Source organism: Sus scrofa, chromosome 4, assembly GCF_054392235.1.
Source record: "Sus scrofa isolate SSC_HxYL_T2T_F1_AM1 chromosome 4, Sscrofa_HxYL_maternal_Yorkshire_Landrace_v2.0, whole genome shotgun sequence".
NCBI classification, from domain to species: domain Eukaryota; kingdom Metazoa; phylum Chordata; class Mammalia; order Artiodactyla; family Suidae; genus Sus; species Sus scrofa.
Genome location: NC_139386.1, coordinates 16,874,745 through 16,898,434, shown reverse-complemented (window position 1 = coordinate 16,898,434; position 23,690 = coordinate 16,874,745). Strand labels below are relative to the sequence as shown.

The 23,690-nt window shown below is 40.2% G+C and overlaps 1 protein-coding gene across 2 annotated transcripts in view; it reads right to left on the bottom strand.

Annotated features, from left to right (window-relative positions):
* Window positions 1-1,586: 1,586 nt before the first annotated feature.
* LOC110260230 (uncharacterized) overlaps window positions 1,587-23,690 on the bottom strand; it is a 229,119-nt gene continuing 207,015 nt past the window's right edge. Inside the window, exons 8-12 of one of the 2 annotated variants that reach the window (XR_014843407.1) lie at window positions 11,702-11,768; window positions 10,365-10,497; window positions 6,839-6,988; window positions 3,802-3,962; window positions 1,587-2,674 (exon numbers count right to left, since the gene is read on the bottom strand). The gene's annotated coding sequence lies outside the window, so the exon portion shown is untranslated. Of the gene's footprint in view, window positions 2,675-3,801; window positions 3,963-6,838; window positions 6,989-9,805; window positions 10,498-11,701; window positions 11,769-23,690 lie in introns of those variants that run through there. The other variant, XM_085021773.1, reaches the window with a different exon arrangement.

The following is a 23,690-nucleotide window of genomic DNA, read 5'->3' as shown; positions in this document are numbered from 1 at the left end:
TTCTAATCCCCATGTCTGTTTTGTGAAGTCAGGCCTGTCTACAACAGCCCATCCTTGGCTCCTGGGCTGGATCAGCTTCCCCACAGGAAAGCCAACTTGACAGCTTCGATTTCCTAACCATGAACTCCAGCCAGCATTCACTTTTAACTTGTCAGCATCCACAAGGCCACTTGTAGTGCTGGTTTTAACGAAAGAAAAGGCAATGTTTAGAGGCAATAAAGTGGCAGAGGATGAACAATTAATTGAAGAATTTTCCTTTTCCTCCCTACCCCCTAAATCAAGTACCTAGTAAATTTGGCTTTCATTGCCTTATTACAAAACATTCTGCCCCAGTAAGGCCTTGGAAAGGAGTCTCCACAAGGCGATGAAATGTGCTTTTCAAAGCCATGTGTCACTTTCATGGCAATCAGGAGACAAGCCCCTATTGTGCAGGAACCCGGCTGCAGGGCCCAGAGAGCAGGGCTTCCTGTGAGTGGGCTGCTGGTTGTTTGGTTGTTGCTACAACAAGCCTCAGAAAGAATTTCCCAGGGTGGGGGCAATGCTTGAAGTCCCCACAAGTCTGAATGCAGGTCTCATTTCTCCTCCTTGTGGTTGACTGGAAATGTCAAGCTCTTCTCAAAGGGAGACAAAGCCTTATGTATAGCAACATTGAGAGTGAGTTTTGTTTTGGCTGATTGTTTTTAATCTCTGTGCCAGACACTTCATACACACACAAACACACACACACACACAGACACACACACGCACACAGCACTTCTATTCTTTACAAGATCCCAAGGAAGTGAGTGCGACTGGTCCTCATTTACAGAAGAAACTGAGGCTCAGAGATGTAAATAACTCTGTGGCCCCTCAAAGCTGGGAAGCAGAAGAGCATCCACAGGATGTCACGTTGGCCCAGCTCCAAAGCCCCATCATACTGTCCCCACTTGTGTGTACCTTTTCCAGAACAGTACAGAGGGTTAGACAGGAGGCCCACAAGTTGAGATGTTACTATAGAGAGGAAGATAATTATATTATCATGGTAGCACCGTGGGAAAGCCCTGCGCCAAGTTAACCAAGAAAATCATCAGCAGAGGATGGAGAGTTGGGGCAAGATAAGTTTATCAGTCATCTTTTGCTATATGACAATCCACTTCAAAACTTAGTGGGGTATGGAGCACAAAAGGAGGTTCCTTAAAAAGCTAAAAATAGAGTTACCGTGTGATTCAGCAATCCCACTCCTGGGTATGTATCCAAAAAGATGAAAACTCTAATTCAAAAAAGTATGTGGACCCTAATGTTCAGAGCAGCACCCTTTACAATAGCCAAGAAAAGGAAGCAACCTAAGTCTCCATCAACAATTGAATAGATAAAGAAGGTGTGGTGTATATACATATATATATATATATATAATGAAATAATACTCAGCCATAAAAAAGAATGAAATCATGTCATTTGCAGCAACATGGAGAGAAGTAGAAATTATCATACGAATTGAAGTAAGCCAGAAAGAGAAAGACAAATATCACATGATATTACTTATATGTGGAATCTTAAAAAATGGTACAAATGAACTCATTTACAAAACAGAAACAGACTCATAAACACAGAAAATAAACTTAATTACCAAAGGGGAAAGTGGAAGGGAAGAATCAATTAGGAGCTTGAGATTAACAGATACATACCACTGTGAATAAAATAAACAAGGACCTACTGTATAGCATGGAGAACTATATTCAATATCTTGTAACAACCTATAATGGAAAAGAATCTGAAAAGGAATATATATACTTGTATGTATAATTAAGTCACATTGCTATACAATGGAAAGTAATACAACATTGTATGTCAATGGTACATCAATAAAAAATAAAAATAAGAAAAACAACCTTAGTCAGGTAGAACAATCACAGCTTATTATATCTCACGATTTGAACTTTAACTGGTGGTTCTGCTCCACACAATGTCCCACCTGTATCACTCGTGTGGGTGCATCCAGTTGCCGGCTGAAATGGTTTGGAAGTTCCCAGAGGCCTCTCTCAAGGGTCTGGGTCTTGGTGCTGGCTGTTGGCTGGGGAGCTTAGTTCTTTTTCATGTGGTCTCTTTTATTGCATATATTCCATCCTCCAGGGTCCCTCCACATGTCTTCTCTCCAAGGGGATAGCTTAGACTTCATTACAGCATGGTAGCTGATTCTGAGCAAATGAAGGTAGAGGCTCCCAGACCTCTTAAGGGCTAGTCTCAGAGCTGGCTCACTGTCACTTCTGCCCCCCTGTAGTGGTTAAAGCAAATCCACCAGCCAGCCTAGATTCAAGGAGAAGGGAAACAGACTCCATTTCTAAGTGGAAGAAGCAGCATGTGCACAGAGAGAAAGGAAAACCTACTGGCAGTCATCTTTAAAGAAAATCCAGGCAGTGGATATGCTCAAGATTCCCTTGCAGAAGACATTTGCACTGCAGAGGCAATGAGAGAAGAGTTCTCTGCAGCAGCCTGACAAACAGGCCTCATCTAGAGTGCCAGTTCTCATTGCTCGTGGCTGTCTAGAGTACACACTGAAGAAGATTCTGAAGCAGCATCTGGATCCAGCAGAAAACAGTTCCTCAATTGAGTCATCCATTTATTCATTCCTCCTTTGATGGGAACGAAGCAGTACAAATACACAGAAGGCTACATCCTTTCTCAAGGAGTTTACACTCTAGTGGAGGAAAAAGACAATAAACAAACAAAATTTGTTAGATGGAAACTAGTGCTAAGAAAGAAAAGGAAGAGGGATAGGTCTATCAGTCATATCTTTTTATCTTCTGTATTTCTGATGTTTTGATAACTTCAGGCCTTGCTGGCCTTGGAGAGATGGCTCCCCCCACCTCACCCTCACCCCAGCCAATTCTGAGAGATGATAAAGGACTGGCCTGGGAGTGCTCCTTTCACATGCAAACTAACCAATTCGGAGCCCACACACAGACCCTTACCTCCAGGTCTGGGGCTCTAGCACTCAGAGCCTATATTTTACCTGCCTTAATCACCCAGGCCAAGTACTAGACAAGTCAGAGCAGCCCCTATGGCCCACTGAAATTAATCAAACTAACCACTCCTAAACCTGCTTACCATGCCCCTCCTATTCCTTCCAAGGAAACCGCAGTAAAGTCTCTTGTTCACATTTTCCCCTTGCTCCCTCTGCCTGCTCTCTGACCCCTTTGCTTCCCCATGTGTTTCTGTGTTCATCAGCACACCCCTTCCTCTTGGGAACAGTGCACAACAAGCTATCTTTTCAATGGCAAGTGTTATCTGATCTCTTGGCTTCACCACCTCAGAATAATAATAAAAATAAAACTACATTGTAAAGCAATAAGGGGCCTTTCTAATAAGGTAATATATGAGCAGAGGCATGAGTGAAAGGAGGAAGTCAGCGATGGGAAGCCAAGCTTGGGAAGAATATTCCAGAGGAACAGTGAATGCAAAGGCCCTAGGAAGCTAATTCTTGGCACATTTGGGGAACACTGGTGGCTGCAAGAGTCAGCAAGGGAGAGAGTACTAGGAATGAGATCCATGAGGCAGCAGGGATCAGGGAATATGTCTCTATCAGGGATAGGTAAAGAGTGTCCAAGCTACACTCTATGTGGGCACCATCCAATAGAAATGCAATGAGAAACCACAAATACAGGCTGCATATGTGATTGCAATTTTCCAGTAGCCACTTTTTAAAAAGTAGAAAGGAACAGATGTAAATAATTTTAATAATTTAAATAAAATAGTATTTAATCCGACATATCAAAAATGTTCTTTCAACACGCAATCAATATAAAAATGATGGGAAAATTTTACCTTCCATACTGAGTCTTCAAATCCAGTGTGCATTTTATACTTACTGCACATCTTCGTTCAGACCCACCATATCGCAGGTATTCATAGCTGCAAGTAGCTGGTGGCTGTCATACTGGACGGTGAAGCTCTGTATTATTTAGACTGGTCTTTTCCAAGCTGGTCTATTTCAGAAAACTGTTCTTAATATGGTAATTAACACAGTGGGAGAACAGACTATTTGTTCTGTAATAGCTGTAGACAATATTTGTGCCCTCACCCCACCCAAAATTCATAGGTTGAAGCCTAATTCCTTAAAGTGATGGTATTCGGAGGTGTAGGACCTTGGAGTGATTAGGTCATGAGGGTGAAGCCCTCATGAATGGAATCAGTGCCTTTATAAGATAAGCAAGCCTTCTATCAGGAGAGGACACCACAAAAAGACAGGTGGCAATGAACGTAGGAAGAGGACCCTCAGCAGATACTGCATAGGCCAGCACTGTGACCTTGGACTTGCCAGCCTGCAGAATGGTGAGAAATAAATTTCTGTTGTTTATAAGCCACCCAGTCTATGGTATGCTGTTAGGGCAGCTTGAACTAAGACAGTGCTCAAATAAGTAAAGGCAGAGAAACACTAGTTCAACAAATTTTACAATGTTTTCAGCTGCAAGAAATAGAAAACCTGCAATTATGTTGATTTACACTACGAATCTCCTCAAGAGGCATAAACTAAGAAAGCAGGTAGTAAATTTTTAAGAGCTGTGTCTTGGGGAGTCCCAGTAGCTTCCACTGAGAGACTCCTGAGGGATTTTACCCTCCCTGGTTATGAGTAAGCTCTGGATCCTCCATTTCTCACTCATCAGTTCTACTATAGCTGATGTTCATTTGTTTCCTTGATTACCATTTATTGTAATATCCCCATTGATAAAAGGTTGCAAAGTTGAAAAAAAAATCCCTGGGTTCTTTAAACACTTTCAAATGCACCTTAGAGAATATAATCATTCTTCATCAATTTAGGGAAGGCTGTCTTGGATGCTGCAAGTGTGCTATAGGAAACAGCTTTGCAAGGATATTGGGTGCGGGGGGGACCTCACAAGACAGCACCCTCTTCAGTGTGGGCTGCCTCAGCACTGCGGTGGGCACAGGAGGGGCTGCAAGCCTCTTCCTGGTTGACCCTCCCCTGAAGGCTTTACTCTCACAGCTCATGGATGCTCTGATCCAAGGCTGTTCATTCATATTTGACCAACAATTCATGTTCCTGTCACACAGGGGTGCTCTGCTGTTTGAAGCAGACCTCAGACTCCAGGGACAATAACAATAATTTCTGCTTGCATTTGCAAGTAGAGCCCAGAGGTAGCTGTCCCCTGATGGCAATATCTTTTCTCACCCATTCCAAGCACTGAAGGGAGTTCCCTTGTAGTACAGCAGGGTAAGATTCATACTTTGTCACTGCAGTGGGTTGCTGCTGTGGCATGGGTTCTATTCCTGGCCCTGGAAATTCCATATTCTGTGGGCACAGCCAAAAAAAAAAATTCCAACTACTAAGTTGGCTCAGTACTCGGCTTTGTCCCTAAAAGAAAACCTACTCCATAAGGCACAGGTGAGAAATGGGTATCTTACTAAAGGCTTTTTTGAGGAGACAGAGATTAAGACACAATAATTCACTTCAAAGAAATCCCTGTGAAATGTGTCTCTTTTCTAAGAATCTCCACCAGGACACCCTGCCACCATGTTATCTCCCTCCCTCTCTGTTTCTGAGTTTCTCTGTGCCTCATTCTGTCTGTCTTGGTCTCAAACTCTATCTCAATTTCTGTCCCTCTATCTCCCTCTGTCTCTGTTCATCCCTCCATCTCTGTCTCTTTTTTTTTTCAACAGCATCCACAGCATATGGAAATTCCCAGGCCAGGGATCGAATCAAATCTGAGCTGCAGCTATGACCTACACCACAGCTAGAGCAACAACAGATCATTAACCCACTGCACTGGACCAGGGAGCTAACCTGCATCACAGCAAATCAATGCCAGATTCTTAACCTGCTGCACCACAGTGGGAACTCCTCTGCCTCTTTCTCTACTTAGCTCTATGTTTCTCCAGCCCCTGATCTCCCCTACAGACAGACTTTAGCCTCCTTCCCATCTCATGGTTTCTAAAATGCCCATTTTTCTTAGGAAGAGCCATTTAGCTCTACCCAAGATTCTCCACCCTTGACACTCTGTCACCAAGTATGGCTTTGTTTTCATGTAGGAGAAGAGATCATGATTTTTCTTCTTTTTACCTATCTTAAGTACCCCCTTCCCAATCAAGACACACAAACCCATGAGTTAATTATATCACCTAATTCACCACACATTAGGCAGACCCAAGACTGGAGCCCAACTCAACACTACTAGCTGTGACCTGTGTGATCTACTTAACCCATTTGAACTATACTTTTCATGTGTCTAACATATGGTTTATAACACCTATGCCAAGGAGTTCTTCCAGGATTCTATGCGAAGGTGCTTCCTAAACCTCAAAACCAAGTAACAAATGTAAAAGTTTTCAATTAATACAGTTGTTGCATCCAGGTGGGCACTGGAGCCAGATGTTTCTAACTCACACAAACAAGCAAGCTGTCCAGTGGAGTGAAAACAAGTGAGAAGGAGTATGAGGTGGAGGAACCACGAACCTGGGGAAAATGCTAAGGAAGGAAGCATCTGAACAAGGATGCTTCACTCATCACAGCGGTCTCTACATAACTTTTATTGCTTCCTGTTATCAAGCAGAGTTTCAACAGAAAACAGGGGGTACATTCTCAGTAAGTTGAGGACAATTTAAAAGGACTATTTTCAAAATGAATCGTGTAAAGAAACTACATGAGAAGGAATAGGACCCCAAAACCAGTAGCTGTGAGGGCTGGTACCGCTCCCAGTCCTGAAGGGACACAGGAGTAAAGTCTGGGCGCAGAAGGACCATGTAGAGAAAGTTACTAGGCATTAGGTGTAATCTCAGTTGAGGGATAAAGCCAACCCATGGAAACATCTCAGGGAGAGAGCAGGGGGAATAAATACCCTAAACTCACTGTCTTCTCTTTGCCGTTCCTGCCAGGGCTCCTCATTGGCCAAACCCAGGTGAAAATCAGAGGGGGAGGAAGACCTTGATATGGTTCACGTGGAACCACTTCCCAAGGCAAAGGAGAGGGTGAAAGAGTTCTTCCTTCTGAAAGATGTCTCTGGAAGGAAACACAAAAGACATCTAGCACCGTCACTCCCATATTTAGATAGATCTTGGACACATAGATAAAGGCACTTGCTGTTTCAGTGACTTTATGAGCTCTGAGGAGTTTGAAAATCCGATGGCCCCCTTGCCATCCCAGAGGAAAAGCCTATCTGAGAATGATACCAAGCATAGGTAGGCAAGGCTGAGCATTGGAGATGAAAAGAACTGTGATGATGCAGTCTGAACCCCTGAAGCCAGCTATACCTGAAGCCAGCCAAACCAGCAGGCAGCCAGAATGAAAGCCAGATTCATCAGTATTGTGAGCTGATGGATTTCACTTTTTATAAACTAGTTCACATTGCCATCTATCCCTGGAAGCTGAAAGATTTGCAACTAACACTTCTTATTTTAAATGACAAAATGGAGATCCCAAGAAAACAATTAACTTGGGGGGGAAAAAGTTCACATATACACTAAATGGCAGAGCTAATTCCCATTTAGCTCCAAAGCCTGTGTGCTCTCCACTATACCCTAAAATGCCATGGACTCTCTTGTTCTCCTGATTCCCATCGTGGACAGTGATTTTCACACATGCTGTTTTCCACCTGGGCCACAAATGCTTTTAGATGATTCTGATCCCACTGGAGATATGTTTCCATGGAACTCTTCCACCCTCTTTTTTATGTACCTACATTGTCCTAATCCCTAAAATCTAGTTTTTCACATTCTAAACAACTCAAAGCAGTAAGAGCTGCAATTGTATAGCAAAGGAAGAAAATAAATCTTGCTGATTCTGGGTATACCTATGAGACAAATTTCTACAATAGCCCTCGGAGTAAGTGACAAGATCTATTCTCACTGATGGCAGAGTGCCATATTTTGACAATAGTTTCAACATGAGTGGCCTGCTGGGAGGGCAGTGTTGGTGATGCTTCTTGAAAAAAAGTTTTACAAAGATGTGATGAACTTTCCCACTTTCCCAAGTTGTTCAGGAAAGGGAGAAAATATCACAGGAAAAACGAGACGATTTTTGAAAATTTGAAGAATGATAGCCATTGATGAAAGCATAAATGTAGTAAAAACAAAACAAAAGTAACAATCCTTTCTCCCTTAGCAGAAATTTCAGAATATATCCATGTTCTTGGCCATGGAGTATACACTATCTTGGTAGCTGGATCCTCACATCGTAGACAAATCAGTCAGACAAGGAAATACACAAAGCACAGTGGGGTGACCTCCCCCACAAAAAAGTTCCTCGCAACATTCATTCACACACACACACACACACTCACACACACACATACATAGACACACGCACACGCACATCAAGAAACCTATCCAAATCCAGTGAAAACAGAGGGTTCATTGGCTTTAGAGAAAAAGAAATCTGTATACAAATCTTGGCTCTGCCACTTTATATTATGTGAACGCTGGGGACATAAATGCTCCAAGCCTTGTCTATAGTATGGAAATAATACCTAAGACTTTGACCTGCTGTGAAGATTCAATAAGATAGCATAGTCAGTAGCCCATTAATAGCAGCGATTATTTACTCTTTCTTAGGAGACACTCATGTCAGATCTCCTTCATAGGACATTAAGCATGACATGATGTTTTGGTTTGAAACAAATCTGGGTTAGAATCCTGACTTTATCAACTCTTAGAACAATGCATTGGTTAGATTTGCTGCCTGACAAATGACTACAAAATCTCAGTGGCATGCAACCATAAGCACTGATTTTGCCTGAATGTCTGGGCATCATCCAAGAGTTGGCTGCTCCAAACTGGCCTCAAAGCAGGTGGATTTTCTGATTTCTGGTGCAATTGCTCACATACCTGCAGATTGGCTGGGAATGCTTTCCTGAGTGGCTTTGCTGCATGTGTCTCCCATTCTATTCCTGGATCAGAAAACTCAGTTTCCCAGCACATAGGTGTGTTTCCATGATACTGGTTAAAGTACCAGAGGGCAAGAAAAAACACACAAGACTTCCAAGACCTAAGTGTGGCACCAGTGCAGCATCACTTCTGCCATATTCTACTGGCCAAAGCTAGTTGCACCACCAACCCAAAATCAAGAGGCTTCAAAACCCTCCTATCGCTTAAGTGGGAAAAAAATGCTGTCACATGACAAAGCTACAGGAGGGTGAAGAATTGGGGAGGATAATGTAATCTACCTCTACTACCTAAACTGTTTTGGTTCCTTAATCCATAAAGTAGAAATAATTCTACCTACAAAATTGGGTCTTATAGATATTAATGATGTATTTGTGTGCCCCATACATTCCTTGGCCCATAAACAGGAGTTGATAAATTGTGGCTAAGAGTGGTCGTCAATGTAGTGGTAGTGTGAGCAGAGTGGTACTTTAGGCCAAATTTTTCTATGGTGTTCTGGCTTGCTTTATTCATTAAACCATTTATTAACTATTTATATAATATTGGTTATAATTAATTACATCACAATGCAGAGCCCCTCTTAGTTTGCTGACCATACAAAAGAGTGATTTTTTTTTTTTTTTTTTTTTTTTGCTTCTCCACAGATATATGGAGTTCACTGGCCAGGGATCAGATCCAAGCCACAGATGTGACCTATGCAGCAGCTGCAGCAATGCGGAATCATTAGCCCACTGTGCTGGGCTGAGGATGGAACCTGCATTCTTGAGCTCCAGAGGTGCTGCAGATTGCTTTGTACCACAGCAGGAAGTCTAAAAAGAATGATTTCAATTAACATTTGTATAGCATTTTCATACCCAGGATCTAATCGGATCCTCACAACTACCATTTGTTGTAGGTTTTATTTCCCCTGTTAAATGAAAGATGATACTAAATCTGGCTGAATATCTCAGTGATATTTACTACACAAGCAGCCAAGAGGGCATCACAAGCTCATACAGTCAAGACTCTATTTGGGTACCACCAGGGCTACTTCAGGATGGGACAGTCACTCTGAGTCTCCTTCTCATTCATAGACTCTAAAAGGGTTGTAGGAAACATCATGATAATGCTTTGCCACATCGGATGCTTGTTCCATTCATTCACTTATTTATTTAGGAAATAATTCATGCCTGGCTTATGAAGGATGAATGAGCATTATCCTGGAGAAAGAAATAGGAGATCAGAGAAAGACAGGGAATTTCAGATAGAAGCACAGGATAAACAAAAGCAAATGATGAGACACTTCAAGCTACCTGTAAGAAAGCAAGGAACTTCACTGATGAGGTAATGTCGAGGCTGAGATGGAGCAGATGAAGCAGTCTGGCATTTTATCAGGGATGACCATGTATGTCATGCAAAGAATCATGGATGTTACATTATAAGAAGTGAAGAGTCTTCAGAAGGTTTTAAAAGGGGCCTAATGAAGGTAAGTCTGAACTTTCTAATGGACCACCCACCAGCTATGCAGGTAAGGGCTCTGAAGAGTGTCACATCTTCATAAGAAAAATAACCAGCAATCATCCTTCGACTTGGCTTCTTTGCGGAAATGCATTAGACGGAAGGGCTTGTACTGTTGGGGTTGTGTCCATCCTTGGGAATATAACAGGCATGGGAAATAGTTACAAGAGTGCAAAAGAAGGACCTGATAGTCATACTCAACCGTGAGGAACTTAGTAGGGCATTTCATGCTCCTCCTCATTATAGATGAGAAAATCATTGCCCATAGAAGGTTCAGACCTGTTTAAAGTCACCCAGGAGCCTCCTTAATCCCTGTCCTGTCCTTGTCTCACCCCATGCAGACATCCCACCTCCTCTGAAGGTGACTGCACAGGGCGCCTGATTGTTGACTGTATGCAGGCACCTTGGAGCTCAAAGGACTGAAGATTTTGGAACATCTTGTCACTCAGGAACCCTTGTCTTTCTTGAAATGACTCCCAACAAACCCTGCTTCCCTCATACTCCCTGAACTCTGAGCTCCCCTGGAGGCCAAGGAGACAAGGGCATTAGAGCCAGTATCAGCTATCCTAAGGGAAGAACAGACTCCACAGTCCAACAGAAGGTTTGTGAGAGAAGCTAAAGTTAATCCCATAGGAGGAGGTCACTGAGATGAGTAAAAGTGAAATGCATGGTTCTGAGATATCCTTCGTAAAACATGTCAGAGACCTCAGGAAACCAGACAAGGAATGGCTAAAGTGGCCCAGCCTCAACTTCCAATCTGTCCAGTGGATGCTCTTTTAATGGTCCAACCCTTATCGTAGTAACTTTGTTCCCCAAACATCTTAAAAGGACCCCACCCCCACCAGCACCTGCCTTTCGCCCCCTAATCTCAATCCTTTCTGAGTTAAGGAGTCCTCAGGCTGATTCCTTGGCTCCCACTTAACAATCAATATCTACAACCTTGACCCTGAAGCTCAAGGTCTCGAAGACTATTTCTTATCACTAAAGTAAAAGGTCAATAGCATCACCAGCCCACTCCTCATTTCCCATCTAAAATTTATCCACATAATCTCCCCAGTGTCCTCAGCAGAAAGAGAGGACCCTTTACTATAACAAAAAAGCAATTGTTACCATAAATCAAAAGAAAACAAAAAGGATAAATCTAAAATATTTCATCTGGGGTTAATAGTCTGTTGGCAAATAATCTTTCCTTATTTCTCCCGAAGGTCTATGGGGGGAAGGTGGGGGCGGAGGGGGGGGAGGGAGAGGGGAAATAGTGTATTAGAGAAAAAGGCTTTATTTAGAGAAAAATTAACTGTGAAACAGATATTCAAAAGACAAAAGACAGGAAATGTACCTTCTATTCCAACTCTGAGTGGCTTCATACAATTTGTGTCAATTCTGTGGGCTTTGAGACCTTTGCTCTGGAAATAGAGGAAATTGGACAAGGTGATTCTCTGGCTCTAAGCATCTATGACTTTAACCTAAAATCAGATTTAGGAAGATTAGAAATCAAAGCTCATGAACCACTGGGGAACTCAAACAGACTCTCTAAGCTTAATTTAGTCCCTTTATTGTCTCTGTGTTTGGTTTCTATTTTTTCCTTTCTATAAGCAATCTATCTTCCTTGTAGCTCTTAAAAAAATTTAATAAAAAATTAAAATAAAAATACTCCCAGAGGGAGGTCTGTGGGTTTATGGGGAAATGAGACAAGAAAGAGCTGTCATAGGGTAGCACGGACAGAGCATCTGAGAAAACACATGCTCCCACCAGCCCACTTCTAAGACAGGCAGGTCAATTCCAGACCTCAGAGGAACCCATGCTTCAGAACAACCTGCAAAGCAGTCCCTTCTTAGAACTGTGCTGGCCTATCTCCTGTTGTGAGCTGCCTTGGCTTCCATGGCCAAGTCGAAGCCCCATGTCGTCACTATAGCACAGAGGCAGAGCCAGGCTGTCACTCAGATTCTGAGAGGCTTCCTTGATATATGAAGTTCTGGGAGCTACCTCAAAACAAACACAAAATAAATGCTTCTGTTGGGAGCTTCCATAGATGTCAGGTTTTCTGCAGCTAATTCTGAAATACATCTTAAAATCATTTTTGTTTTCCAGTGAAGATAACTTAAGAGGTCCCCTCAAATTGGTGAGACATGTGAGTTTGCAGAATTTTGGCACTCTGTGGTTAGCCACAAAAACTGAGTAACTGTATATTACCTAAAAGCTACAAAGATTGTTCTTACAGAAAGGGAGCTCTTATTTGCAGTGTAGTTTATATGATCTGTGCTAGGCTTTTGAAGCTCACAACTGTACTCTAAGGAAGCACTTTTTTTTTTTAATTAATAGACTTTAACTTTTTTAAAAATCAGTTTTTTTTTGTTGTTGTTGTTACAACAATGAGAATGGCCATGATATTTTTATTTTTTTATTACTAGATGAAATTATTACATTTATAGTTGTACAATGATCATCACAATCCAATTTTATAGGATTTCCATCCCAACCCCAGTGCATCCACCCACCCCCCAAACAGTCTCCTCTGGAAACCATACATTTTTCAAAGTCTGTTGAGTCAGTATCTATTCTGCAAAGTTCATTCTATCATTTTTTTCAGATTCCGCATGTCAGTGAAAGCATTTGATGTTGGTGTCTCATTGTATGGCTGACTTCACTTAGCATGATAGTTTCTAGGTCTATCCATGCTGCTAAAGATGCCAGTATTTCATTCCTTTTAATAGCTGAGTAATATTCCATTGTGTATATGTACCACCTCTTCTTGATCCACTCCTCTGTCAATGAGCATTTGGGTTATTTCCAAGTCTTGGCTACTGAAAATAGTGCTGCAATGAACATTGGAGTACATATGTCTTTTCAAGTCATGATTTTCTCTGGATAGATGCCCAGAAGTGGGATTCCTGGATCAAATGGTAGTCCTATTTTTAGTTTTCTGAGGAATCTCCATACTGTTTTCCACAGTGGTTGCACCAATTTACAATCCCACCAACAGTGTAATAGGATTCCTTTTTCTCCACACCCTCTCCAGCACAGTCTATTGTTTGTAGACTTTTTGATGATGCCATTCTGGCTGGTGTAAGGTGGTACCTCATAGTGGTTTTGATTTGCATTTCTCTAATAATGAGTGATATTGAACATCTTTTCATGTGTTTTTTGGCCATCTGTATGTCTTCTTTGGAGAATTGTCTGTTTAGATCTTCTGCCCATTTTTTGATGGGGCTTGTTTTTTTGGTATTGAGCAGTAGGAGGTATTTATAAATTTTGGCGATTAATCCCTTATCAGTCAATTCATTTGCAAATATGTCATCCCATTCTGTAGGTTGTCTTTTCATTTTGTTTAGGGTTTCCTTTGCTGTGCAGAAACTTTTAGATTTAAGTCCCATTTGTTTATTTTTATTTTTACTGTCATTACTCTAAGAGGTATATATGAGAACATGTTGCTGTTGTTTACGTAAGAGAGTGTTTGGCCTATGTTTTCCTCTAAGAGGTTTATAGTATCTGGTCTTATACTTGGGTCTTTAATCCATTTTGGAATATATTATTGTGTATGGTGTTAGGGAGTGTTCTAATTTCATTCTTTCCATGTAGCTGTCCAGTTTTCCCAGCACCACTTCTTGAACAGGCTGTCTTTTTTCCGTTGTATATTCTTGCCTCCTTTGTCATAGATTAGTTGGCTATAGGTGCATTGGTTTAATTCTGGACTTTCTATCCTGTTCCACTGATCTATATTTCTGTCTTTGTGCCAGTACCATATGGTTTTGATGATTGTTGCTTTGTAATATAGTCTGAAGTCCGGGAGCCTGATTCCTCTAACCTCCATTTTTCTTTATCAGGATATCTTTGGCTATTCTGGGTCTTTTCTGCTTCCAAACAAACTTTAAAATATTTTGTTCGAGTTCTATGTGAAACATCCTTGGTAATTTGATAGGGATTGAATTGAATCTGTAGATGGCCTTGGGTAGTATAGTCATTTTGATAATACTGACTCTTCCAATCCAAGAGCAGGTATGTCTTTCCATCTATTTGTGTCACCTTTGATTTCTTTCATCAGTGACTTATAGTTTTCAGAGTACAGGTCTTTTGTCTCTTTAGGTACGTTTACTCCTAGGTATTTTATTTTTGGATGAGATGGTAAATGGGATTGCTTCCCTAATTTCTCTTTCTGATCTCTCATTGTTAGTATATAGAAATGCCATTGATTTCTGTGTATTAATTTTGTATCCTGTGACTTTGTCAAATTCATGGATGAGCTCTAACAGTTTTCTGGTAGAGTCTTTAGGATCCTCTAGGTATAGTGTCATGTCATCTGCAAATAGGGATAGTTTTACTTCTTCCTTTCCAACGTGGATTTGTTTTATCTCTTTTACTTCTCTGATTGCTATGCCTAGGACTTCCAAAACCATGTTGAAGAGTAGTGGTGAGAGCGGACATCCTTGTCTTGTTCCTGATCTCAGCAGGAATTCTTTCAGCTTTTCACCATTGAGAATGATGTTAGCTGTGGGTTTGTCAAAATGGCCTTTATTATGTTAAGGTAGGTTCCCTCTGTGCTCGCTTTCAGAAGGGTTTTTATCAGAAATGGGTGTTGGCTTTTGTCAAAGGCTTTTTCCATGTCTATGGAGAGAATCATATGGTTTTCATTCTTCAGTTTGTTTATGTGGTGGATCCCACTGATGGATTTGGGGATATTGAAGAGCCCTTGCATCCCTGGGATAAATCCCACTTGATCATGATGTATAATCCTTTTAATGTATTGTTGGATGTGGTTTGCTAGTGTTTTGTTGAGGATTTTTGAATCTGTGTTCATCAGTGAAATTGGCCTGTAGTTTTCTTTTTTTGTGGTATCTGTGTCTGGTTTTGGTATCAGGGTGATGGTGGCCTCATAGAATGAGCTTGGGAGTGTTCCTTCCACTGCAATTTTTGGGATTAGTTTCAGAAAGGTAGGTGTTAGCTCTTCTCTAAATGTTTGATAGAATTTGCCTGTGAAGCCATCTGGTCCTGGACGTGTGTTAGTTAGAAGTTTTTTAATCACAGTTTCAATTTCAGTTCTTATGATGGGTCCATTCATCTTTTCTATTTCATCTTGGTTTAGTCTTGGAAGATTGTGCATTTCTAAGAATTTGTCCATTTCTTCTAGGTTTTCCATCTTATTGGCATAGAGTTGCATATAGTAGTCTCTGATGATCCTTTGTATTTCTGTGATGTCCGTTGTTACTTCTCCGTTTTCATTTCTAATTTTATTGAGTTGAGTCCTCTCTCTTTTTTTCTTGATAAGTCTGGCTAAGGATTAATCAATTTTGTTGATCTTTTCAAAGAACCAGCTTTTCGTTGCATTGATCTTTTCTATGGTTTTCCTCGTTTCTATTTCATTGATTTGTGCTCTGATCTTTATGATTTCTTTCCTTCTGCTAACTTTAGGTCTTGTCTGTTCTTCTCTCTCCAGCTGCTTTAGATGTAAAGTTAGCTTGCTTATTTGAGCTTTTTCTTGTTTCCTGAAGTGGGCCTGTATTGCTATAAACTTCCCTCCTAGAACGGCTTTTGCTGCATCCCATAGGTTTTGGAGTGTCGTATCTTTGGTGTCATTTGCTTCTAGATACCTTTTAATTTCCTCTTTGATTTCTTCAGTGATCCATTGGTTGTTTAGTAGCATGTCGTTTCATCTCCATGTGTTTGTGTTTTTTGCTGTTTTTTTCTTGTCGTTGATTTCCAGTCATATAGCTTTGTGATCAGAAAAGATGCTTGATATGATTTCAATTTCCTTAAAGTTACTGAGGTTTGATTTGTAGGCCAGGATGTGATCAATCTTAGAAAATGTTCCATGTGCACTTGAGAAGAATGTGTATTCTGTTGCTTTTGGGTGGAATGTCCTATAAATATCTATTTAGTCCATCTGGTTTAATGCATCATTCAGGGCCTGTGTTTCCTTATTGATTTTCTGCCTGGTTGATCTGTCCATTGCTGTAAGTGGGGTGTTAAAGTCCCCCACTATGATTTTGTTATTGTCAATTTGTCCTTTTAAGGTGGTTAGCAGTCGCCTTATATATTGTGGTGAACTTGTGTTGGGTGCATAGATATTTAAAATTGTTACATCTTCTTGGATTGATCCTTTGACCATTATGTATTGTCCTTCTTTGTCCCTTAAAAGTCTTCATTTTAAAGTCTATTTTTTCTGGTATGAGTATTGCTACTCCAGCTTTCTTTTGATCCCCGTTTGCATGGCATTTTCTTCCATCCTCTCACTTTCAATTTGTATGTGGCCCTAGAAGTGAAGTGGGTCTCTTGAAGACAGCATATATATGGATCTTGTTTTTGTATCCATTCAGCCAGTCTTGGTTGGGGCGTTTAGTCCATTAACATTTAAGGTAATTATTAATATGTATGTCCTTATTGCCATTTTATTAATTGCTTTGGTTTGATTTTATTGCACTTTTTCCTTCCCTTCTTCTCTTGTTCTCTCTTTTTCTGGTTTGATGACTATCATTAGTGTTGTATTTGAGTTGATTTTACTTATTCCTTTGTGTTTCAATTGTAGATTTTTGGTTTTCAGTTACTGTGAAGTTTTGATATGAGTCTCTCTCAATATATATACGAGATATTTTAAAGTTGTTGGTCTCTTAATTGTAAGTGCATCTCCAGTGTCCTGCATTTGTACCCACTTCTTCTCATGATTTCTGACTTTGGTGGCATAATTTTGTGTGGATGATTTTGTATCTTTATTGTATATATGCCTTTACTCTTGAGCCTTGTCATTTGTGGTAGTTTTGTTTCTGGTTGCAGCCATTTCTTTTCTGCCTAGAGAAGTTCCTTTAGTATTTGTTGTAAAGCTGGTTTAGTGTTGCTGAATTCTCTCAACTTTTGCTTATCTGTAAAGGTTTTGATTTCTCCTTCAAATCTGAATGAGAGCCTTGCTGGGCAAGCCTCTTGGTTGGAGGTTTTTTCCTTTCATCATGTTAAGTATATCATGCCACTCCTTTCTGGCCTGCAGAGTTTCTGCTAAAAAAATCTGCCGATAACCTTAGGATTCCCTTGTATGTTACTTGTTTCTTTTCCCTAGCTGCTTTCAAGACTTTCTCTTTGTCTTTAATTTTGGTCAGTTTGATTAATATGTGTCTTGGTGTATTCCTCCTTGGATTTATTTTATATGGTATTCATGCTTCCTGGATCTGAGTGGTTCTTTTCCCATGATAGGGAAGTTTTTGGCTCTTATCTCTTTGAATATTTTTTCTGTCCCCTTCTCTCTTTCTTCTCCTTCTGGCACCCCTATAATACGGATGGTGATGCTTTTAATGTTGTCCCAGAGTTTTCTGAGACTCTATTCATTTGTTTTCAATCTTTTTTCTCTTTTCTGTTCTGCATCCGTAATTTCCACTAATCTGTCCTCACCTCATTTATTTGTTCTTCTGCCTCTTGTATTCTGCTATTGGCTGCTTCCAATGAATTTTTTATTTCAGTTATTGTATTTTGCATCTCTTCTTGTTTAAGTTTTATATCTTGTATCTCTTTGCTCAGTGTTTCCTGTAAGTTATCCATCTTTGCCTCCAGTTTATTTCCAATGTCTTGCCTCATCTTCAGCATCAACAATCTAATGTCTTTTTCCTGGAGGATAAGAATCTCCTTATCACATAGCTGATTTTCTTGGGTTTTATCTTTCTCCCTCATCTGAGTTAGAGTTCTCTGTCTTTTCATTTTTATAGGTTTTTGGTGTGGTGACCATTTTACAGATAATAGAGTTGTAGCCTCTCTTACTTCTGGTGTCTGCTCCCCTTGTGGCTGAAGTCTGTAGACTTCCTGTTGGGAGAGACTGATGCCTGCCCACTGGTAGGTTGAGTCAATTCCTATCCCTCTGGCAGGTGGGGCTTTGTCTCTGGGTGAGATTAGAGGTTGCTATGTGCCTGGGAGGTCTTTAGGCAGCCTGTTTATTAATGGGCGTGGCTGTGATCCACCTGGATTATTTTTTGGTCTGGAGCTTCTCAGTGCTGATGGGTGGGGCCAGATTTTCCCAAAATGGCCACCTCCAGAGAAAGGCATGCTGCTGAATATTCCCGAGAGTTTTGCTTCCAATGTCCTTCCCTCACAACAAGCCACATTCACCCCTGTTTTCCCAGGAGGTTCTCCAAGAACTACAGTCAGGTTTGACCCAGATTCCTATGGAGACTTTGCTTTGCCCTGGGACCCAGTGCACGTGAAAATCTGTGTGCTCCTTTTAAGAATGGGGTCTCCATTTCCCCCAGTCCTGTGGAGCACACAAGCCCCACTGGCCTTCAATGTAAGATGCTCTGGGGGCTCTTTCTCCCAGTGCCAGATCCCCACATGTGGGAGTTTGATGTGGGGCTCAGAACTCTCGCTCCCATAGGTGAGTCTCTGTGAAACAGTTAGTTTCCAGTCTGTGGGGCTTCCCACCCAGGAGGTATGGGGTTGCTTACATTGCATAATTGCCCCTCCTACCTCTTGATGTGGCCTCCTCTTTGTCTTCTGCAGTAGGATATCTTTTTGAAAGTTTCCATTCCATTTGGTTGAAGATTGCTCAGCATTTGGCTATAAATACTGTTGTTTTTAGGAGAGAAGTTGAGCTCCAATCCTTCTATTCCACCATCTTAATCCCCTAGAAGCAGTTTTAAGCTTACCAAAAAATTGAGTACAAGGTCCAGTTTCCATTTACCTCCCATCCCTCACCTTCTTTCCCCCTTATCTTGTATTAGTGTCGTACATTTGTTACAATTGATGAACCAATATTGATACATCACACTTAACCAAAGTCTGTAGATTTTACTAGCATTCACTCTGTGTTGTACATTCTATGGGTTTTGACAATAACGTACAATGATGTGCAGCCACCATTATGGTCTCATACAGAATAGTTTCATTTCCCTAAAAGTCCCCTGGGCTCTACCTATTCATCTCTCCCTCCTTTCCTCCTGAATCTCTGGCAGCCAGTGACATTTTCACTGTCTCAAGAAAGCAATTTCAACCACTGTCAAAGATGAGGAACCCATCTTTGCAGCAGACATTACTAATCAATCATGGCATAGTTTCTCAATGAGCCAAATGAAGTCTAGCAGCATGGGGCTCCAGGCAGCTACTAGAACACATCATCAATGATCCTCAGGATAAAGCCAAAAAGACAACTGCTTGATTAAAAGCAGCTTCCAGTGAAAATAGAGATTAAGATTTGAATCTCATGGAGCTTTAGCAACTCTGAATTTCTCCAACTGGACACAGCCTCAGTCTTTATGAGATGTCTCAGCAGCACCTAGGTTTTCACTAACTTTGCAGCACTTTCTGTTTTCAACAAGGTAGGAAATTAATCAGATAAGGCACCAAACATCCCTCTAGCCCAGAGTTGCTAGTGATATAGTAAAAAGTTCCATTTGATCACCTTCCTAGGACTATTCCTTTCCTTCCTACCCCTGTCAACCACGACATCGGAGTTACTGTATTAACTTTCCTTCTGTTTTCTATATTTTATTGTGTCTAGCCCCCTCTACAAGTTGTACATTTTAAATATATATAATATTTATATATCATAATGTATGTTTCCCTGTATACATGTGCAAGGACATATGGCCAGAAGCAGAGTAGCTGGACCACAGAGTATACATAGTTTCAACCAAAGTAGAATTTGCCTAATTTTTCTACTTGTAACTATTTCTTTTTAGGTCCATTTCCTCCTCTAGATTGTAATCTTCTTGAGTGCCTGGAGTACAGTAGGTACTCGATTAATATTTGATGAATGAAATAATTGAATTATTTCAAGAATAACTAACTGCAGCTGATTTTGGCTCCACCCTCAATCCCGCCTTCCCCCAAACCACCTTCAGTATAAATAGTGTTGTGGGCTGAATTGTATTCCCCCCAAATTCATAGGTTGAAGCCCTAACTTTCTCAGAATGTGACTATATTTGGAGATAAGGCTTTAAAGAAGTGCTTGAATTAAAATGAGGCCATTAGGGTGGGTCCTAAGCCAATTAGGTTGGTGTTTTTATAAGGAATGAGAATTAAGACACAAAAAGAGACACAAGGGATGAGCACACACAGGACTTAGCAAGAAGGTGTCTGGCTGTCTGCAAGCCAAGAAAAGAGACCTCAGGAGAAGTCAACTCTGCCAACAACTTGATCTGGGACTTCCAGGCTCCAGAACCATGAGAAAATTAATATCTGTTGTTTAAGCTACCAAGCCTGTGGTATTTTATTATGGGAACCCTAACAAACACAAAGTAGAATGATAACTCCACAAACAATGCCTCCAAATTGCCACCCTAAACCATCCTTTTATATTAATATTGAAGTCTCCATTTAACTCAGAAACACAAATTTCTAATTTAGTAGTCTTTCCATTTCACCACTGAGTTTCAAGTGAGTAAAACATTGGCAAGTTGCAAATGTTAGGCTCCGTCACCACCACCATCAGAACACCTTCAAAAAACTGAGCTTCCTCACTAAATTATCTTAGTCAAGGACTTCATGGGTTTAAAAAATAAATTGGGAAGAGTGCTAAAGAGGTCATAATATGATTTTTTTTAATTTTCCAAGAAAGAGATTTATGTTTGGAGGTGGGTAATGAAAATGCTCAATAAGACAATCTTATTCATATTAACTAGAACAATTGTAAACAACCCAAGTGTTCATCAAAAGAGGGATGAATAAAAAAATGTAATATGGTATTATAATTGAATACTCCTCAGCAATAAAAATGAACACTCTTATTGATACACGTCAAAACACAGACACATCTCAAAAACAGCATGCTGAGAGCAAGAAGTCGAAAGGAAGAGTATCTTCTGTCTGATTCCATTTATAGGAGAGTCTAAAAAATCTAAAATTAACCTATAGTAACAGAGAGCAGATAAGAGGCTCCTGGTGGGAGGGGGAGGAGTGGAATGACTTGAAATGGGGCCTTGGGAATTTAAGGGTATTGGAAATGACCTCTATTTTGTCTATAGGAATGGTTACATGGGGGTTCATATTTGTCAGAATTCATCAAATGTTACACTTCCCATGGGATCCTTCAACTCATATAGATACAACTTGAGATTTGATTTTATAAAAACAGGAAAATGGGAGTTCCACTGTAGCACAGTGGGTTAAGGATCCACGTTGCCACAGCTATGGTGTAGGTCACAGCTGCAGCTCAGATTCAATCCCTGGCCCAGAAACTTCCCTATGCTGCAGGTGCAGCCCAAAAGAAAGAAGGAGAAGGAAATGGTCAAAAGCTAGTGTGCCATTCACTCCACTACTCCACTCTTAAAAATATGTGTTTTAATGTGACTTTGCATACCTCAGCAACTGCAGAAGGAAAAACTACTCATTTTGTATTTTTTCCATCTTGCTGCTCAGATTTTTTCCTTCCATGATCTGCTCATAGCTCTGTCCAACTCCTTTTTACCAGTTTCCAGAGCTCTTCCTTTCACTTCTGACTCAACCTTTCTTTCTTGTTGTTTGTTTGTTGTTTTTGTTTTGTTTTGTTTTGTATCCCCAGAAGCACAGGATTATGTCCATTGTAGTCCATGCTTCAAAGCACACTGCCATCTTTGGTACATGTATAATCTTCTTTCATTCTATTTTGTTTGTAAACATCATCATGAATATTCTGATCCATTGCCTAGTCTAAGAACTAGAGCATTGCCTCTTCCCATGTGTTCTCCCCAAGCATCCCTTTACCTCCTCCTGAGCTTGTATTCATTGCAATTACAGTCCTTTCACTTCTTTTTTCTTTCTACTTTTTCACAAGCAAATTGTCTACTTTTACTTAAGTTTGCCATTTCTAGAAACAGGTGTTATACTGTACTCTAATTCTTAGAATAAAAGGTTAGTGTAACATGAGTTCATCCACTTTTACAGATGTATAATAATCCATTATGTACACATCTACAATATGAGACCATCTTTTGTCTCTGGGCATTTAGGATGTGCTTAGGATTTTGCTATTATGAATAGTTCAGCTATGAGAATTCTTGTATGTGAGCTCTGGTGTACATGGGCTTCTCTTGGGCATATATACCTAAAAGTAAGATATTGGGTCAGAGGGCATGGAAACATCCAACTTTACAGGTAAATGGCAAATTGCTTCTTGAAATTCTAAAGCTATTGGGGGGGGGAAATCACTTAAGTGGAAGGGGAATGATAAATTTTTAGAGAAATTGATTATGCCCTTAATTTCTTTATTTAAAAAATATGCATGTGCATTAATATTAGAAGATTAATCCCACTGCAAATGTAAGAGTTTGCATCTACTAACCCCAAACTCCCTCCACCACCCATTCCCACCCTCCACTCCCTGACAATCACAAGTCTGTTCCCCATGTCCCTGATCAATTTCTGTTTTGTAGATAATATCATTTGTGTCATATTTTATATTCAGCAGATAAGTGATATGATATATGTCTTTCTTTCTGACTTACTTCTTCACTTAGTATGAGAATCTCTAGTTGCATCCATGTTGCTGCAAATGGCATTATTTTGTACTTTGGCTGAGGAGTGTTCCATTGTATATATATATATACAGCATTTTCTTAGTCCATTCATCTGTCAATGGACATTTAGGTTGTTTCCATGTCTTGGTTATTAAGAATAGTGCTACAATGAGCACAGGGAAGCATGTATATTTTTGAATGAATGTTTTGTCTGGATATATGCCCAAGAGTAGGATTGCTGGATCATAGAGTAGTCTTATATTCGGTTTTTCTGAGGTACCTCCATACTGGTTTCCATAGTGGCTGTGACATTTGGAATGGATGAGCAATGGGGTCCTATTATACCACATAGGGAATTATGTCCAATTTCTTGGATTGGAGCAGGATAGAAGATAGTATAAAAAAGAAAAGAATACATGTATATGTATGACTGGGTCACTTTCCTGTACGAAAGAATTTGAAGAAACATTGTAAATAAACTACATTTTAATAAAAAAATTTTTCAAATAAAAATGAAAACCATAGGAAATAAAAGATTATTCATATATAATGTTCTACTTGGATTCTTCATAAAATTACAGTTGGAATATTTGTGACTAATAAGAAAAATATTTTCCCTGAACATCAGAAACCACAACCGTTGACCCCTTTTAACAAGTTTTAGAAATAACAACAATAGTAATGACAAGTTGAACATTTTCTATGACCCATGTGTGTATTTATTGTTCTACATATCATTTAGTTCTCACAACAATCTTATTAAGTTCCTATTACCATTTCCATTTTATAGGAAAGTAAATGGGGACTTAGGGGAATACCAGTGAGAAGTTAACCTAACACTCCCACCCATCATCTTTTTCCCTTTGCACACCTGGTCTTCTCAAGCCTTGCATACATTTTTGTGACACTGACATTACTGCAGAACACTTC